An 18291-nucleotide genomic window follows, 5' to 3' on the forward strand; every position below is an offset into this window, starting at 1 on the left:
TTCTGATGACTCGCACGGGGCTATTGAAATATAGCAAGTCTCAGACTCTGTATGCGATACGGATCTAGAGTTCATAACTCCTACCAATCCTTCACAGTGTTTTGTGAAACACTCCCAATCTCCTATTTGAAAAGTGATTCGACATGTCGCATCTTCAAACATCTCTGTTGGGCCGGTAAACAGAGTAACATGGTACACATCTTTGTGGAGACTGAATCCAAAGAATCGACCGTCTGATAGCGGCCAAGCACGCATTTTTTCAGACTCTGCGATTTCCGATCTGGGTATAAAAGAAAAACGCTTTCTTGGGGCGTTCGTAAGAGCATCCATGTTTTCCGATCTTTTGCTAAGGAATAAATCAAATAAAACAATAATTATTTAATGATATAGTTTTATAAATTATATAAATTGAATTAAACAATATCTTATAAACTCTTACCCGTGTAACGTTAGAAACACCACCGCCTGTTGAATGTTTGGTAGAGTACCGTAACCTCTCTGCTTTTATTGAATAAAGGGCGTGGTTATATTACGTTTGTACACGTATCTACACGTAATTATTCCTTATTGGTTGCTCGGATAAATAAAATAATTTTGTGTCTGAACATGTCTCACTGTGTGTGTGTGTGTGTGTGAAGTCAAGAGACTGAATGTTTGGTTAAGGGGGGCTGGCGGGTGTGTGAGCAGGACCGTGACTGTGTGTGTGTGTGTGTGTCTGTGCGCGTGTACGTGCCTGTATGTGTGTGTGTGTGTGTGTGTGTGTGTGTGTGTGAGAGAGGGGCCTCCGAGCAGGTTTGGCTGTGGGTAAAAGTATTCTCATGCAGGAAAATATTCTCTTTTACACACTATTAATCATTATTCTTGATTGATTGATTATCTGGATATGGGGGGTCTGAACAGGTGGGAGGATGGGAAACTATCAGCCATACATTTTCCAAAAGAGCAGGAAAATATTCTCTTACACATAAACAATATTAATCATTATTCTTGATTGATTGATTATCTGAATATGGGGGGTCTGAACAGCTGGGAGGATGGGAAACTATCAGCCATACATTTTCAAAAAGAGCGGGAAAATATCCTCTTACACATAAACACTATTAATTATTATTCTTGATTGATTAATTGTCAGGATATGGTGGGCCTGAACAGCTGGGAGGATGGGAAACTATCAGCCATACATTTTCAAAAAGAGCGGGAAAATATTCTATTACACATAAACACTATTAATCATTATCTTTGATTGATTTATTGAACAGGTGTTTGGGGGGGGGGGGGAGGGGGGGGGCGGGAGGGGGCGGGGTCAAATAAAGGTCAACCTGTCACTTTGATGGCTTGTGTCCTATACTATATATATATTCAGATGCCAAAATTTGCAAAACTATGGTCAAAATGGACAGCTTACATGAAGACTACAAAACCAGATTTTATCGAAACACAATTAGAATAAATTACTATTCAGAACTCTCATTTATGATTTCTTTGATGTATTACTATAATTTAAGGCATCCTCCAAGTAATTTGTCCTGTACATGTTTGTTTGGTGTATAATTGAGCAGATGTGTAATCAATGTTAAGAATGAGAAAATGTAAACTGTCAATGATGCCTCTTAAATGTGTAGACACTGGAAAAATAAAAAATTAAAAAAAAAAAAAAAAAAAAAAAAAAAAAAACAAGTATTTCAGTATTTTACTACAGAGCCAGAATCACATGGTTACAGTAGAAAGTCAACCTGACATCCGTATTGATCTCTTTATCTTGTTTGTTCATCTTTTGGCCACATTATCTTAGAATTGATCAGATTACACATAAATTACCAGTTCAACAGTCTTCTAATGCAAAACAGGAAAAGTTATATTTGCAGATACAAATCAGTGAGTGTGTTTACTCATAATCAATAATCCAATAACTCCCGAACATTAGATTTTGTCTGTAATCTGATCAGCATGTTTACATTCACTTGGGTGATTAGATAAGTGGGAAACTCCAGGCCTTCGTGAGTCAGACAGTAATCAGATTCCTACTTTGCAACCAGATTAATCTTACAGAAGGTTATAATGTAAATTTACCAACTCTTATGGATTTTATTTGTTTTTTTTAAATAGTTTTTAATAGCATGCAGTGCTGCCCTGCTAACAGCGTTCTTTTGTTGCTTACAAATGGAGATAAGCATCAGATAAGTGTGTAAAACTGAAAGTAATCAGATGAAGCGTGTTCAGCATATCAAATAACATACAGCTTTTTATCAGAATTCCTAACTGGATACCTGTGTCTTGATCTGATCTGAGAAATCAAAGTATGCTGTGGAATTGAGTGCATAAATGATCAGATGATTGCAGAAATCTGATGAAGACTCATTCATTTTTTAGCTTTCAGTCAAGACACTTTTGTCACATGCCTGAGTTTACCCTTTGCTTCCATTAGGTCTATTCACTACATTTCCCAGAATGCAACACTAGAGTTTCCACTACCAATCAGGTATTGACTACTCGCTTCACTTCACCTGAGTATTGATTCTCAACACCTGTGTCTCATTAGTTTCCTGTGTATTTGTATTTAAACATGTTTTCACATGTGAATGTGCAAAGTATTCCCCACGTTAGAAGTTGCATACCAAGATTTAATTATGTGTATTACCCTTATTGTTTTGACCCTCTTTTTGCCCTATATGTTTTTTTTTTTACAGTGTTTTTGGTTACTATATTCTTTCTTTTTTCACATGTCTGGGTTTTTTTCTGTAGATTATCTGGCAGGCTTTCAGTCTTGTATTTGTGGAACCCTTTAATGTGTCTTTGGGCCCTTTTTTAGCCTTTATCTTTAGGTGAGACATTTATTGTGCATCACACAGTTGGATTTAAGGCATGTTGATGTGTCTTTAGTATCGTGAGGATGCAAAAAAAATGAATTCTCTTAATTAATCATGGGTGTGTTTTGAGCGTAACAGGAAATAAACCAATCAGCATGTCACTTGCCCTTTCCTTTAAGAGCCAGGTGGGCACTGACTTTGGCACTTTAATATTTTAACAGTGCAGCACTTTGTGCATGTCAGCAGAGGAATCTGACCTACACATTCAAACTGTATAGATGCACAAGTATGGATGGGTGACGATTGACTGTTGTCAGGGTTTTAATAAGTCAGTGGCGTGAAAGGTGTGAGAATAGACTGTTGGTGGGGTATAAGATAGGAATGAGCATCGTGACATGCCTTGCACGGGGGTGTACGATAGGGGCATTTGTGTTATTTATATACTAAGCATAACTTGCATGACAACTTTAACCCATCACCAAATAAACAACAAAAAATGCTCAGCTAGCTTTTACATCCACATGGTAATACTTCCTATGAATCCTGTATTTATGATGCATTATATTGCATACATAATACATTAGCAGTTATGACAGACATAAATATAATAATAATAACTTTGTATAATACCTCTGAAGTATAATACCTCTGAAGTATAATACCTCTGAAGTAAAACATAACATGTAATAAAACTAGTATGTCACTTCATTAAAACAGGTTTCATAATGCCTAACAGTACAGTACTCTCTTTAGAAAGTCACGTACTGTTGTATTTTAGAGCATGATATACGTGTTGGTGTTAATACATATTGGTTATTATACAAGCTTTTGACAATCATTATGAGTTAATATGTCATATTATATTCTTCTTTTTTATCATTTTACGTTTGAATATGTTTCTTATTGTATTCTGTTGTTGCTGCTGGATGCATAAAGTAATTCAGGATAAATAAAGTATCTATCCGTCTGTCTGTCTGTCTATCTATCTATCTATATGCCATATTGATGCATTATGAATGCAGCATTCATAGGAATTTGCAATGCATGGCTCATACTATTATGCATCTTGGGATCCTTCCTACCACTTGAAGGATACTGATGTTATCAGCATGTCCCCACACTAGTCAGTCTGGGTGGGCTTTCAGATACATTTACAGAAGGAGTTATACCCTAATTATCTGCACTTTGTATCTGAACAATTAAAGAGTTTAAAGAAAAGAGATGTTGCAAGGAGAAGCAACAGCGCATTTGCTCATTAACTGCTGGTGGGAAAAGTTGAGTGATCCTAATTAAAAATTCCATTAGGCTAACAATAGTAATCAATGACATAAAGGGATTCATTAATGGGGTAGTAGCACTGGAGTGTTCTTTCTAATGTGCCGCTTCATCCTCTGGGTCCTGTAGAGCGCGGAGGGGGAAAAGCGCATCGGCGGGCGCGAGCACGGGCACGAGCACGGGTGCGGGCGCGTGCACGGAGGCTTTTCTTAACAAAGGACGGGAAGAAAAGTATCCAGGAATGAAGGGAATGCATTAGAAACAGGCAGGCCGCCCAAACGCTCGGCACATTTTCGTCTGTAAAAAAAAAAAAAGAATAATTCTTTCTCAGTTTGCACACAGGCGGTGACACAACAGAGGGGAGTCAGAGAACATCCGACAGGCGTAAAGTCGTGGAAATAAGGAAATAATCGAGTTATTATCATGCAAATTCAGCAGTGCATGGGAGCTGATGAAACAAAACTTGCAACCTGAAAAGGAAAGCATGATGAAGGGAGAAAGAAAAAATAGAGCACCCAGGCTTAATCTAGACTCAAACACTCAGAGCTAGGCCAAATTATGTGTTTGCTTGTGCATCTGTGTTTGTTTTACAAACAGACCGCCAAACACACATATACACACACACACTTATATACACACTTGTATACACAACACACACAATTTCCCATTCAAGCTCCAAGATAATAAGTGCCCGCATTTACAGCTCAACTCGTTAGGAAATCGTTGTATAATTTGAATCAGATCAAGCTTCTCTCCCTTTGGAGAATGGCTGGCTGTTTGCTTGGGTGCATTGCGGGGAAGCCGACAGGTGTTAGAGCGCGCCCATCAAATACTTCCCCCCTGCTCACAATAGCAACAATTAGCCGTCAGCTCAGCCGGCTGAGGACACGGTGGGGCATAATAAGATATGCGAATAATAAGTGTCAGATTATCATTAGCTTTCTGTCACAAAGCCGCAGATTCAGCAGCTCGCCGTTACTGCAGTCTTTTTTACTGTTGTCCATCAGCCCACCCAGGCCTCACACCCAGCAGTGCTGATGCTTTTCCAGCAGAGGAATGTGGGAGGATGGGTTGGAGGGAACAATAACGGGCCGTACAGTATGTTTTGTTGTATTGACTATTGGCACAGTATTGGCACTGTATGTATGTGTGTGTGTGTGTCTCTATGAGTGTGTATATGCTATTAAGTGATTGTTTTTATAGTTGCTACAGCATCTCAGTTATATATATATATATATATATATATATATATATATATATATATATATATATATATATATATATATATATATAAGTCCAGAGCCATTCAGAGGTGGACTTGCTGATGTGCTTTGGGTCACTGTCCTGTTGCAGAACCCAACACTCGCTTTAGCTCAAACTGATGGCCAGCATTATCTTTCAGGATTTCCTAGGTTCCATCAATTACAGCAGCAAACCAGCACTAGAACATGACATGATACCACTTTAAAATAAGGCTCCTTTATAAAGAGTTTATAAAGTGTTTAGAAATGGTTAGGTTAATTAGGTTATAAACCATTAATAAGCAGTTACAACACATAAACAGGAAGGGCATCAGTGACCTGTCATGTACCAAATAGTGATTCCCCATTCATTTATACTGTTAAACCTCAGATCTTACTAGATGCATATCTATCTTACTTTGTCTTTTCCATCAGTCAGCTTTAACATTTTATTAATAACTTTATTCATTTAACTATAATAACATATTAAATGACTAAACTGACTTTCTATGTTATTTTATTGGATATGTTAAAAAAAGTTATTTTCACTGCAAAATAATGGTTTTAATGTATATAATGTATATACTATTTAAAAACACTTTATAAAGGAGTCTTATTTTTACACTACCACCATCATGTTTGACTTTCAGTATGATGCTCTTTTGTATTGGGTCTAGATGTATTGGGACACACAAACACATTCCAAAAAGTTCCACTTTTGTCTCACCAGTCCACAGAATATTTTAAGTCTCAAATGTCCAAACGTTGAACATTTAAAAAAGAGCTTTAATAGGGATTTAATAGGGTTTTAAAAAAAGCTGATTTAGCAGCAATGGTTAAAAACTCTTTTTTTTTATGGCTTCCTCTCATCAACACAAAGAATTGATACAAATATGCTACTGAAATTTCTTGCTGGAATAAAAAAGCACACAAATAAAGCTCTTACTTTGTTGTTTGTAGTAATTGTTAATATATTTGCTCTCTGTTGCCAACAGAAATAACAAAGTAAGCAAAAAATGTGGGTGTTTGTGCTATTTCAGTTGCCGTAATGTATTGAATCACGTTTTTGACGTGGACTTGAAGGCAGCATTAGTGTATACTTACTGCATACACAAGGAACCTTTCATTTACCCAACTCCTGTAACCATACAGTACAGTAAATGTACCTCACGCTAAAGCCTGTGATTATCCCATTCATTCGGTTGAATACGCTGCCTTGAGTACCTCTTGTCAGAAAGTGTGTATGTTCTCTGTCATAATCAGGCACGGGTAGTGATCTGACAAACCCATGCTGTCATAACTCAGCATGACGAGCATTCATAGCTTTTCTCCAACATCCTCCAACATCTCTCAGAAAAGAAGGTATAGACTGAATACAAAGCTTTGTAAACAAAGACCACTCTGTTTACACCTGTCCACTTCATTTGGCTGACATTCTTATATTTCTTCGTGAGTGGCCCCATTTAAAATCTCACCTCATCAGTCATGCTTTGGAACCCCTATGGAATAATCTATCACCAAGAGTATCAATATCAATTCTGCTCTGAAAGGGCTGATGCTGAGCACAGATTGATGATTTTTCTCCTCTAACACACACTAAACCCATGAATTTACAGTTGAGTTGATTCAGGTGTGTGAAGAAATCACCACATTGTTCTGGACCCTGGCTCTCCACAACCAAAATTGATGATCTATGCTGGCCAACGCAATCAACCTAATATCTCTGGCCACTGTTCCACTGCAGGGCCAAAATTTAAATGTGAAAACCCATTGGCAAAAAGTAGTCAAAATATGTGTGTAAGATGAGATGTTCAGGCTTATCATGCTTAAGCAAAACAAAATCTGCCAATGAGGTAAGCTAAATGTTGTTCTTTCGTAAAAAAAAATAAATATTAAAATGTCAAAATCCTAAAATGTACTTAATCTTAGTTAATCCAAGTAAAACTCCATGATTTAAGGATGTGTTCCTAAAATAAACAACATAGACTTACCATTACAATGCTTGGTGAAAGAAAAAATCAGAAAACAAATAAGGTTTATTGCCCTTATATCAGATCATTTTACTTGCTAAGAGTTTTGTTTTGGCATCAGAGGCTAGTGTTGAATGTGTGTGATCTTAATGTAAATGCAAAGTGGAATACTGTGTGTTTTCACACCAGCTACCAGCCTAGTTCCATATTATAAGTAGCCTTATCCATCATTGCTACTGTGAAATTTGCACACTAGCAACCAGCTACTACATTACTACCCAGCTACTGAGCTTATTTAACCTTGCTACTGTGACATTAGCATGCTGACGTCCAGTTACTACATTACTACTTAGCTACTGGGCTTAATAAACATTGCTACTGTGACATTAGCATGTTGATGACCATTACTACTTAGCTACTGGGCTTATCAAACATTGCTACTGGGACTACCTAGCTACTGGGCTAATCCAACATTGCTACTGAGACATTAGCATGCTGGCGACCAGTTACTACATTACTACCCAGCTACTGGGCTTATTTAACCTTGCTACTGTGACATTAGCATGCTGACGACCAGTTACTACGTTACTACTTAGCTACTGGGCTTATCCAACATTGCTACTGTGACATTAGTATGTTGACAACCAGTTACTACATTACTATCCAGCTACTGGTCTTATCCAACATTGCTACTGTGGCATTAGCATGCTTTTTAACAGGCTTGACCCACACTGCTAATGCAGTTTTGTCATGCCAACTGGCAGTCTCCTTCACATTCAATATAGCTTATAGCCTTCACACTCTGGCAACCAGGCTTGTCCTATATCTCAAACACAGTGTTAGCATGCTGGCATCCGAGCTTATCCAACATTTCTACTGTGGTGTTAGCATGCTGGTAACTGAGCTTGTCCTATTTTACTAATACAGCATTAGCATGCAGGTGACTGGCAACACCCCCCCACAGCTATTACAGGCTTGTTCCACATTGCTAATGCACTGTTAGCACATGAGCTACTTGCTTCAGTGGTGTTCGTATGCTGGCGACCAGGCTTGTCCTAAATTGTTAATCTAGCTAGCTAATAGGCAGATCCCTAGTGTTTAAGCCCTCACACTGAATGCAGTCAATTAGGCTCAACCAACATCACTATTGCAGCATTAGTATGCCGGCATGCCGGCAACCAGGTCTGTCCCATATTGCTAATATGGTGTCAACATGCCACCAGCTATCAGTTTCTGAGCTTTTTCAATATTGCTATCATGTCATTAGCATGCCATTGACCAGGTTCATTTAATATTGTTACCATGACATTAGTATGCCAGCTACTGGGCTTAGCCAACATTTCTTAGCATGCTGGCAACCAGGCTAGACCCACATCGCTGGCTCTCCATTAAGAAGGTTCTATAGCCCTAGGTGCAGTTAACTAACCTTGCTAAGAAATTACAGACCCAGCATTTATAAGCATTCCATGCTGAAATGTGTCCATGTGAAGAAACCACCGGAAACACCTTTTCATTTCATAACATCTAACCAGATCCCGCAGGCTCCTCCTTCACAACATCAGGAGAATATAATCGCTGTAGACTGCAGACACTGCTATACTTCATGTTCTATCTCCTCAGTCATCTAGAGACCAGGCTTAAAATCCCCTCCTTGCAGACCTTCTTCATACACCATTTCTCCTCTGGTCTGCAATCTCGCTCAGTTCTCCCACTCGACTCTTTGCTGAGACCACTTCACTGGTTTCCTGTGGATGCAGGAGTCAGATATAAAGCTCTGGTTCTCACGCTCCAGGCTTCAAAGGGCTCAGCTCCTCCCTTCCTCTGCTGCTTGGTTCAGAACCCAACACCTACACACTAAACTTAGGCCCTGCACTCCTGGGCTCTTGGAACACCACCCCTTGAAATCCAAGCATCTGTATAAAGCTAGGTCTGGAAGTTTTTAGGCCCCTCAGTGGTGGAACAAGCTTCCATCAAACCTCTGCACAGCAAAGTCTTTTGATTCCTTAGTGCCGTAGTTCTAAAACCCATCAAGCAAAATCTTGTTTTACACATATTTGCAGGTTTTTGCAATCTGTTTGATACTTTAACATTGTTTTTCAACACAAAGTGCACATTATGTATATATTTAACTGGATCTGATTATGGCATAGGTACTGTTTCTTTGGTTGTAGACTCTAGCAGCATTTTTACTTTCTATATTTGAATCTTGTCGAGACTTTGTTCAGAGCCTAACACTCTCTAAATATCTATTACCATTACCGAAGAAACAAGAATCTGACTTCTAGTAAAGTTGGTCCAATTTACAGTATTTTAGGTAGAACACAGCCAACTCGCCCCTTCTCCCAGTTTACTGCCCAAATTCACATCATACACAGTCTTAAACACATTTTCACCACTGGATTATGGGTAGTAAATTCACCATATACTGTATGAAACACAATCCATGGTATACAACAGACGTCTTGGTTCTATTTATGATCAATAAAGTCCCTGTACATCTGGAGTCAGAGATCAGCTGACAGCATTTGTCACCCACACATGTGAGAGAGACATCACGTGCTGTGTATACATACATTGCGTGGTATTCATACAATATATTCATCAAAGCACTTGTTTTTTGGATCTGCTTTTATTCTAGACAATTAACAAGATCCCTCTTTTAGAGTGATGTTATAGACTAGTCACATGGAATTTTTGTGAGACCATAATTGAGACTAAAACACTATGAAGTCAGCTGACATATGGCTTTGCTTTAGCATTCATTTAAAAACAATGAATATATATAAATATGTACATACATTTTTACCCAACAATCTTCTACAATCTTCAATTTTTGTAAGTTAAATCTTTCTCCAGAGTAAATACAAGAAAATGAACACAACATATACATTTATTGGGAGTTGCATCAGTTCCAATGGCTTGATCAGACGGTAATAAGGAAGTAATACTAAACACTGAACACAATGTGCCCAAAATTTACATGTAGGTATTACTTTGTGAGTGAGGTTAAACACAGAGAATGCTGTGGTGGGTGATAATAGTCGTGGCCAGCATTGTCTGCATAGAATTTCCATGCAAAACATACTGTCTTTGTGAATTTAGAAATCAATTTCACCTCATATGTTTTTACTAAAATTTCTTAGGAGAACTTACATTAAAGAGAATGAGACATGAGATACTTCTATGGAAACAGGAGTCAAAACCCGGGTATCAAACGCACAACCTGTTCATTGATGGCCCAGTACTCTAACCACTGAGCCATCAGTTCACTAAAAATGGCAAAATCATCTAAAAGTTAAGAACTGAAGCTTTATAACTCTAAATAAAAACATTTTCATTTCAATTAACACCAATAACTGTCAAATTACTTTTTCCTTTTATTTGTCCACCTTTTATTTCGTGAAGATTTCTTGAGAATTTAAAATTCATTTTGCTGAAATAAGACCTGAAGTCTTAGTACAATTTTACATACAAAGCTTGCAAAAATGTGAAATATACAACTGAAGCACATGCATGATTAAAAAAGGACAGTTTAAACAATAGCAAATATTTTACAATGCAATATGTAGTATGCAGTTTCACTAGAAATAGTCCAGAATTAAATTAAATATTAGGCTTTTTTTAATTGTTCGAGGAAAAAAAATTAAATTAATTTCCTTTGCAAATACAGCTTTTTGTGTTGTAATTTCTTTTTTTTTTCTATTCAGTGTATTTTTTGTGTTTTCTGTGCCGCTGCGTGAGGTCTGCACACATTCTTTGAGCACACACATTGATACACACTGACATTTGTCTTTAAATATGTCATTAAACATTATGATATTTAAACGCCCGGAGCTGTTGCACATATTTATTGATCGTGTCAATCTGCTTGATCTGTCAGTTGAGTAGATCAAACAAGACACAAGCTTAATTATTTCCCTGATGCTGTATAGGAAGAATATTGATAAGCATGTGCCAGAATGCAAAATTGCTATTAATTAGTTGGTGGAGGATGGAAAAAAAATAATCATAATGTCACGATATCTGACAGGGGGAAAAAAATGAAGCTTCTATACCAGCACTAGAGCTATTTCACCTCCTCAATCTATCACAGTTTGCATTAATTTAAGATGAAAAGTAAAGGGAGAAAGATCAATGAATAGATTTACTTTTAGCCATAATAATATCCACCTTGCTCTCAATCCCAATGCTGCTCTGCTGGAAAAGGCCAGTAAGTGATACTGATTGAAGCATTAGCAGTTCTGTAATATGCTGTAGGAGGATTTTGAGCAGAAATCCCATTATTAAAATGGATCAGACCAAAAATATGGCAAAAACGGTATTATATTGGCAGTGGGGATAAATGATGTCATTATCTATAGTTTTTTTTTAAGATACTCTTTTCAGCGTTGCTCACGCGTTCCGTCATCAACATACATTACCATTGTAAATGCCTTCAGTTCCCTAAACGTATTATAATGGGCCACTGGATTATTGGCAAATCAGATGCATAATTGAAGGCAGAGTAATCCTTACAAATGACTCCACATCTGCAGCCCGAAAATTAGTTTGGCATTAGGTCTGAACGAGAAGTGAAAATATCACTGTGTGAGGCCTTTTGCTTTTAGTTTCAGACGTGACAGTCTCCACCACATTTCGCATTACGCCTCTTTATTATGCTATTGCATCAGTGTTGCTAAATGGGATTAAGCCGGAGGCAATTATTATATAATATATTAAATTTGTTAGCATAACACCTTAATGGTGTCTGTTAGATCTGGAATGTAAATTGTTCTGCTGCGACGTGCAGATGATGTTGCCAGGAACAGCCATTTGTTTAAATCCAGTGTTTGTGTCAAACATATTAGATAATGCAAATGATATACATTAGCTTGTTGTGCAATATTTGGCTATGCTCAAAGGTCAAATTACTTGGTGAGACTATTATTAATATTATTATTAAATAGTAACTTAGGTGCCCCCGGTTCCTGAGGTATCGGTGTCTAAGTAATCAAAATATAATTATATATAAATAAATAAAAACACACACAATTTACTGTTATATCTCCTCTAAAAAAAATATTTTTGGTGAATAAAGCTATTCTGTTAATTATAATAAATAATTTTATTCCCTTTCCTTTTTTTTCCTTTTTATATGATGATAATTGCGCATTACATTCATTATACGTTACACTGCAAAAAATAATTAAATAAATATATAAATAATAAACAAAACATTGGTTCTTCAGCTACCTGCTGCACTTAATTGCAGTTAGTTGGTACATTGTTGTTTGGAATATTGTTTTAAACATGAGTAGCTCCATTCGTTCTGTTTTGCATTGCATTGTAGTATAATAGTGAAATAGTGTCCTTTATTGCCACACTCAAAAATCAACCAGTTCTAAGTATGTATTGCTGAGTTTGGAGTATACTCAACTTTTACACTTTAATCTATACAACATATTTCATACTCAAAAACTAGTTAGTATTAGTAATTAGTACACAGCTGACCATCACACAGTACAATGAAAAAGTCCAAGAAGCTTATTTGCATATTTGGGAAAATTACTATAACTTTAACTTTTTACAGTTTTAAATTAGTATTAGTATTAGTAATTAGTACATTAGTAGTAATTAATAGTATTAGTAATTAGTACACAACTGACCGTTATGCAGTAAAATGGGAAAGTTCAATAAACTTAGTGCAGATTTGGGAAAAATATTACAACTTTAACTTTTTACACTTTTAAATTAGTATTAGTATTAGTAATTAGTAATTAGTGCATTAGTAATAATTAATAGTAGTAATTACTAGTATTAGTAATTAGTACACAATTGACCATCACACAGTACAATGAAAAAGTCCAAGAAGTTCAGTGCAGATTTGGGAAAATTACTATAACTTTAAAATTGTACACTTTTAAATTAGTATTAGTTTTAGTAATTAGTACTAAGTAGTAATTAATAGTAGTAATTAGTAGTATTAGTTATTAATACACAACTGACCATCACACAGTACAATGAAAAGGTCCATGAAGCTCAGTTCATATTTGGGAAAATTACTACAACTTTAACTTTTTACACTTTTAAATTAGTATTAGTATAAGTAATTAGTGCATTAGTAATAATTAATAGTAGTAATTAGTCGTATTAGTAATTAGTACACAATTGACCATCACACAGTACAATGAAAAAGTCCAAGAAGCTCAGTGCAGATTTGGGAAAATTACTACAACTTTAACTTTTTACACTTTTAAATTAGTATTGGTATTAGTAATTAGTAAATTAATAGTAATTGATAATAGTAAATAATAGTATTAGTAATTAGTACACAATTGACCATCACACAGTACAATGAAAAAGTCCAAGAAGCTCAGTGCAGATTTGGGAAAATTACTATAACTTTAATGTTTTACACTTTTAAATTAGTATTAGTATTAGTAATTAGTACATTAGTTATAATTAATAGTAGTAATTAGTACTATTAGTAATTAGTACACAACTGACCATTAAGCAGTATAATGGGAAAGTTCAATAAGCAAATTAGGGAAAATTACTAGAACTTTAAACTTTTACACTTTTAAATTAGTATTAGTTTTAGTAATTAGTACATTAGTAGTAATTATTAATAGTAATTAGTAGTATTAGAAATTAGTACACAACTGTCCGTTATGCAGTATAATGGGAAAGTTCAATAAGCTTAGTGCAGATTTGGGAAAATTACTACAACTTTAACTTTTTACACTTTTAAATTAGTATTAGTATAATTTATTAGTGCATTAGTAATAATTAATAGTAGTAATTAGTCGTATTAGTAATTAGTACACAAATGACCATCACACAGTACAATGAAAAAGTCCAAGAAGGTCAGTTCATATTTGGGAAAATTACTACAACCCTAACTTTTTACACTTTTAAATTAGTATTAGTTTTAGTAATTAGTATATTAGTAGTAATTAATAATAGTAATTAGTAGTATTAGTAGTTAGTACACAACTGACCATTATGTAGTATAATGGGAAAGTACAAAAAGCTCAGTGCAGATTTGAGAAAGATGACTATATCTTTAAACTTTAAGTCACCAAACAATTTAGAACGATTACTTGAAGTGAAGCTGCTTTACCATGGTCTGAGAAATAGTACTAGTATAGAAATAATGCAGAAATATATTTTTCACGGCCAGGAACAAAACTCCAACAACCATCACTGTCACTGTTTAAATTCAAGTAGACAGTAAACTGAGAGGCTGGTGAAATAATGTAGAAGCAGAACAATCTCAGAATACTCCACCATAACCTCAACATCAGCTACACCTATAAAACCTGGACACAGTTGGGTTTTCCAATATTACAGTGACCCCAAACACACATCATCAGTAGCTGTGAAGCAGGTAAATCGGGCCACCATTACGCTTTAGCAATGACCTTCCCAAAGTCCTGACCTCATCTCTATTATAATTATGTGGACTGTGCTTAAAACTCAGATTCATGCCAGGAATTTAATTTAGCCAAGAACAGTGTGAAATATCCAACTAAGCGTATGGTCAAGGTGGCACTTCATTAAGGGACTATTAATAAAAAATAAGGTGTGCTTTATGCATTTGAAGGCTACTTTAACTCTAGATTTTCCTCATTTTATCACAGTCAATTTTTCAAATGTAGTTTTATTTTTTGCCAATTTATCAAGGCCAATTGTCCCACACATTCAACTGCTACTTAGTTGTATGTTTCCTATCACTAGTGATGCCACAACACATGAAGGGTGAAGATTAGCACATGCCTCCTCTGATACATGTAAAGTCAGCCACCGCCTCTTTTTGAACTACTTTTTGAGGGTTCTTGGAGGAAAGCGCAACGATTTGGTTCCGATACATCAGCTCTCAGACGCCTTGTGCTGATTGACATCACCGTAGGAGTGATGAGTGGCCAATTGTGCTCAAACAGGGCTCTGGCAGTTGATGGCAAGCTGCATAACCAGGATTTGAACCAGCGATCTCCTAATCATAGTGGTAGCACCTTAGTCTGTTCAAGCACTTGAAGCCCAAGATGTAGTTTTACTTTGATTTCCTCAGTAAGAAGGTTAGTTCAACAAGTTAGCATTTAGGAAATACTAACTAAGAGCTAATATGGTGAGTTTTTCACCAATGCAATTAGAATATCTAACACTATTCTATGTCTAAAAGATCACTTTGTGTATTGTGTGCAAATTCTCACTTGTTTCTCAACATATGTTTTTTGGATTTATTGTATTCAAAGTTAATACAGTCTAAAGTAGCTACTACTGTACACACTAATCATAAACTAGCTATCTAGCTATGCTAACCCAACATTCCAACAGGCTATGACACTTTATTTGGAGATGTAATTTGGAATTTGAATAAATACATAGATTTTGAACACATACCAAAAGATCAGGGTTTTGTGGGGAACCTATTTTACTGGATGATATATTCTCCTAGAAATAATAAAAATAAGTAATAATATTGTCATTTTAAGACCAGTTCATACCAATTATATAATGATAGCATAATAGAGCAATTACATAGGTTAAAAGGACAGCTTACTTTTAAATAATCACAGAATCTTAATCATTGAAGTTGCATATACGTATTTGTTTTATTTTGTCATCTATGACAGTGTACTCTGTGTGTATGGAAGCACTAGAGCTATCCTACAGGCCTCACAATCATCAGAAATATCTGCTTCACTGGAGCTTCATAACTAAGTCATTTACCAAATGGAAAGGATGTTCTGGATGTTTAAGTGTATATTTCAAATTCAACGCCTTCAACCACAGACACAGCTCCTCTTCTGTGGAAGGTGGTGGATATATTGTATGTTATATATATATATATATATATATATATATATATATATATATATATATATATATATATATATATGTATAGAATATAATACTGCTTATTTTGTATGTTTATCATTACTGTGATTGCTCTGAATATCAGCGTATCTACTGTATCTACATGTCCTTCCAATGTTATAAAAAATGAGCTAAATAGGCAACAGCACAACAACATATGGAAAGCAAGACTCAGTTAAAACAATTTCAATCCCATTAATGCAGCAGAAATGCCTCATTGACTTGCTTGTGTGGATTTAGAGCTGATTGCAGCAGTGATAGTGTTTGTTAGGTCAGGTTTCTTATTACCACCCGTATCTAAAGGGTCATTGCACACAGCAAACACACTACTCATAAAAACACTGTGAAACAAAAGCTCAGACAGGCAGTCGGCGCTGCCAGGGCGCAGGCTGCAGTTGGCCATGGCGGTCGCAGAGTCGCAATGCTTTAGACATGCTTCATAAGCACAGAGAGTGGATAATTGTGGTGTGCTTCACCGGGTCTGTGGGAATGGTAACCTTGATTACTGTATAGGTCAGCGGAGAGATTCTTTCTGTGGTCATTTGAGGCCAATTAGAATGGAGTAAAGGCTGCGACTGTATTACGCAAGTTAATAGCTTGCTTAGTTTGTGGGTCATGTGTTTACGGAGTGTGTCACACATTTACCTTTGCCCTATGATTTAAATTAAACACATTAAGCGCAAAGTGGCCATTGTTTAGCACTAACCACATGTGCCTGACAAAGATGGCTGATTTTAAAAGAGAAAATGAATAAAATATATATATATATATATATATATATATATATATATATAAATCTGTATTTAAAGTTTGGTTTTTGTACTTTGCTATAACAAACGTGATGTGATTTTTTTTTCTGTATTTAACCCTTAGAACCCTACGGACGGTCCAAAATCACACCTTGTGTTCTCAGCTTAATTACTCAGGGATCCCTTCACACGTAAACATAATCCATATATGGTTAGAAAGGGCAGAACTTACTCTTTCTAAAAATACTTGATCACATCTAAAAGAAATCCATTGAGAAAAAAACCCTAAAAAAGAGAGATCTCCTTCCCCAACCAATATTATTTACCTTTAGTGCTTCAAACATATTTATATGATGTTTCAAATCGAATAATATCAGTAAATAAAGACTCAAAAGTGAAAAAGAAACTGTGAAACTATCTGCACTCAAACTAAAGCTAGCTATGGTGTGCGCACTACTTTATATAGTTTTTATTTTACTTGCACGTTTTTACTAAGTATTTATTTTGCTCTAAACATTTTTTTTTATTTAGAATAAAAAGTTTTCATTTTTGTATGTAGTTTTCTTTGTCTGTCCTGATTAAAATACTGAAAGGTATACGCTGCTCTGAGTGTCAGGTTTTTAATAATCTACGTGTATCCTAGAGGTGTGATTATCAAGAAAAATAAATCCGCCTGATGCTCTCCATGTATTTTGTCAAAGTAATAAGTAATGCAATGAACTATCATCAATATTCATATGTTTCTTTAACTCATATACACTCTAGTCTAACCATTTTTGAAAATATATCTTAGGTGTGAATATATTTAAAGTTTATACATTTAAAAATAAGTTAAAAAAAAAAAACAGGCGCTTGGTAAAATTGTTAACAAAAAATGATCAGTTTCAGGACAATATAACAATTCTGCTTCCTTTTACATTTTAAGTGATTATATTTTTGAGCAGCCGTATGTCTTCTGGAGTAAAAGAGATCAGGGCATGTGTCTGTCTGATATAATTACTGTGTTATAAGACCTGAAAGAGGAACTGAAAACAAAAACTAAGAAAAAACACACCAAAACAGCCTAGGGTTCAAAGGGTTAAAGTTTGGTTTGTATACTTTGGTTTAACAATGTATCCATGAACAGATGAAGAAGCTCTTGTATTGGTGCTATTAGCAGCACCATGGTTGCTCAGGTAACCAGCAAAAGCTTTCATAACCAAAAAAAGTCTCTGGACCTTCCAGACACCCTGTTTTTAGAATGAGTATATTTGGCTTTGCAAGAATAATAGCAGGAGCAGGTTGAGCAGGCTTTCAGTTTAATAAAATGAAAAATATATTAATAATCTCTCACTATTAGGGGATTGCAAGTCCGAATGCTTCATCAGCTTCCAGAGCTCTGCGAGACTGT

General features: G+C 35.7%; 1 protein-coding gene across 1 annotated transcript in view; it reads right to left on the reverse strand.

Moving 5' to 3' along the window:
* Positions 1–18291, reverse strand: part of LOC103025909 (cadherin-12) — a 292081-nt gene that overhangs the window by 140537 nt on the left and 133253 nt on the right. The window lies entirely within an intron of this gene.

The sequence above is a fragment of the Astyanax mexicanus genome, chromosome 15, assembly GCF_023375975.1.
Source record: "Astyanax mexicanus isolate ESR-SI-001 chromosome 15, AstMex3_surface, whole genome shotgun sequence".
In the NCBI taxonomy this organism is placed as follows: Eukaryota; Metazoa; Chordata; class Actinopteri; order Characiformes; family Acestrorhamphidae; genus Astyanax; species Astyanax mexicanus.